Here is a 3,080-nt window from a genome sequence, read left to right on the forward strand (position 1 = left end):
TCAGCCAGAATCTACCCATGTGACAGCTAGGTCTACAAACCAAACGATAACCTCAACGGTTCAGCCAGAACCTGCCCATGTGACAACTAAGTCTACAAATCATTCGATAACCTCAACGGTTCAGCCAGAAACTGCCCATGTGACATCTAGGTCTACAAACCATTCGATAACCTCAAGGGTTCAGCCAGAACCTACCCATGTGACAGCTAGGTCTACAAACCATTTAATAACCTCATCGGTTCAGCGAGAACCTACCTATGTGACAGCTGGATCTACCCTCTTTAAGATACTTAAGACAGTTAAGACATCAACAAAAGGTTAGTCAACTGTTGTCATGTAAAAAAAAACCTTTTTGATAAATATATCGAATTTGGCAACTTAACATAGCAATGTCATAATGTTGCATGTACATGACCAAAACAGACTTTTTTTATTGTAGCCTTGAATGTTCCAGATACAGACGACGATCTGTTTGACGAACCGGGTACTACAGGTCAGCATGTAACCCTCCTTTTGTCTATAAACATAGTTCTGTGTATTTTTATTCTAATATGTGTGTTTATTTCCATCAATGATAAATTGAAAAAGATTAGATGTAGAGCACAAAGAAATGATAAACCATCTTCAAAGAAATCCATTACAAAAAAAAGAACACTATTTAGGAGGCATGCACTGTTTAAATCAAAACCACGTAAATTACCCTCCAGATCAGAAATAGAATTAAACCGAATGCACGCTTTATCTTCGGATGATGATGATTATGATTCTATATTTGATGCGTCAGATATGTAAATACAAGTTGGTGTATGAAGATGTTTTATTTTTATATTTATAGGCTTTTTTGCATGGGTAATACTTACTACTATAGCTCTGATACTCCTCATCGTAAAGAAACTTGTGTTACAAAGATGTGACTTGAGATGTTGCACACAACCTTTACCATCCCCACCACAACCACAAACGAGAGAACCTGTAGAGGATAGAATACCTATGAATCCTATTATGCACACCCCTCCATCACAAGCCTCAACTCCTGATACCCCTAGCACAGCAATGTCAACTCCTGATACACCTAGCACAGTAACCTCAAGTGCCCCTTTGGTTTCTCCAGAACATGAGCCAGTATCAGCTAATACAAGGTCAAAAAAGAAATTGTTCTAGACTTAAATGATACACGAGTCTTGTGAACGAAATATATGCACACATTCTCAAAAGATTACAGGTATATTCTTTTTACAATTGTGATGTTTTACTACATGATGGTAATTGAGCTTTATATTTAGTTGATATTTAGTTGTGTTGTCAGAAAAGATGATATGCATTTTTTTTTACTTGATTGTTTTATTTTGAGATGATGTATTATCATACATATATGACAAAAATGTGTGTTAGTGGGATATTGTTTACACAAGTTAGTGTTTATGTTTGTGTATTACTTTTGATAATGAGACATGCAGAGTTATTTTGACAAGAAAAAAATGTATGTGAAAAATAATTCTTGAGAAAAACAGCTATTAAGCTGTCCCTTTTTTTTTTTAAAGAGACACTACAGCTCATTTTGCGCAAAAATCATGAAATGACAATTTTCCCAGCGCTTTCTCAATTTTTGTTGCATTGTTGAAAGTATGAACTTTGCGAAAATAACAATTATCGTTTTAACGTAAAAATTAATACTTTTTGATGGCCTATACACAAACTATCGAGTCTCCTCCTTTCAGTCTTCAGACGCATAGACAGTAAACAGTGCAGCATGTCGTCCAGAGAGAGAAAGTGTAGTTGATAGATCTAGAATTTTGAAAGATTCTGTGAGAAAAGAGGTAAAAATAGCATGAGATAAAACTCATACGTGAAGTAAAATTTACCTTGGGATCAGTATGACCGTTGGAAAACAAAGAGCTCGGAGAAACACATGTAACTCAGTGGCGGATCTAGGATTTCCGAAGAGCGGTGTGAAAGTCAAAGATTAGCCAAAGTAATCGGCCATTCTGGTGCAAAATTTGGATTTTCATTCACAATCTGTGGGGTAAAAAGGGAGGGGGATCCTGGCCCCCTCAATCTGCCATTGAGACTAGCTGCGAAGACACCACGTTTAAAAGTAAGTGCTATTTTTATCTGAACACGACACGTGTTAGTTGAAAAAACAACGGTCAATGGGAACATTGAAGGTTTCTGTTGAAATAATGATTTGTAATTACTTATTATAAGGAGCAGGGAATAATCTTATACTTGAAAGGTGAGTGTGGACCCCCTTGAAAGGGAATTTAAATAATTTCCTACAGAATACCTTTGCTGTCATTCAAACCCACGTGATGTAAATAAGCATTCAAAAGTCCGAGTCAGCATGAAGAAACCTTTGAATTCCGAACGATCTTCAAAGCGCAGTTGAGAGTAAATTGATGCATCCCAATTGTTCAAAATTGTCAGTATCGATATGAAATTTATCATTTTATCAATACATCTTTTAAAAAACACTTTATTAAAATGTGGAAAATGAGCTGTAGTGTCTCTTTAACTTAATTGTTTTATAAAGCTGTCCCCCTTTTTTTTTTACTTTGTTTTAAATGAGATTTTTACTTGCTTGATTTTTTTTCATTTGTAATGATTTACTACGTGATGGTTAACTTGTGTTGTCAGATGATGTACATCTTTTTTTACTTGATTGTTTTATTTTGAGATGATAAATTATCACCATACATGTGACAACAATGCGTATTAGTGGGATGTTGTTTACACAAGTTAGTGTTTATGATTGTGCATTACTTTTGATGATGAGATGTACAGAGTTATTTGACAAGAAAAAAATCTATGTGAAAAATAATTCTTGAGAAAAACAGTTATAAAGGTTCCTTTTTTTTTTTACTTGATTGTTTTAAATGAGTTGTTTTACTTGGACATATTGCAACAATGTGTTAAAGTGAGAAGTTAGTGTTATGCATCAATCAGAATGCTTGTTATCATCATTAGATTTTTTTTTTGCATAAGCATATAGCAAAATCTTTGTGTATTTTATAAATAGTATGGTAAATCGAGATTGGTCTGAGATAGTGCTGTGATGACTTTATGTAAAATGGAGGGGAAAA

Source organism: Ostrea edulis, chromosome 8 (assembly GCF_947568905.1).
Source record: "Ostrea edulis chromosome 8, xbOstEdul1.1, whole genome shotgun sequence".
NCBI classification, from domain to species: Eukaryota; Metazoa; Mollusca; class Bivalvia; order Ostreida; family Ostreidae; genus Ostrea; species Ostrea edulis.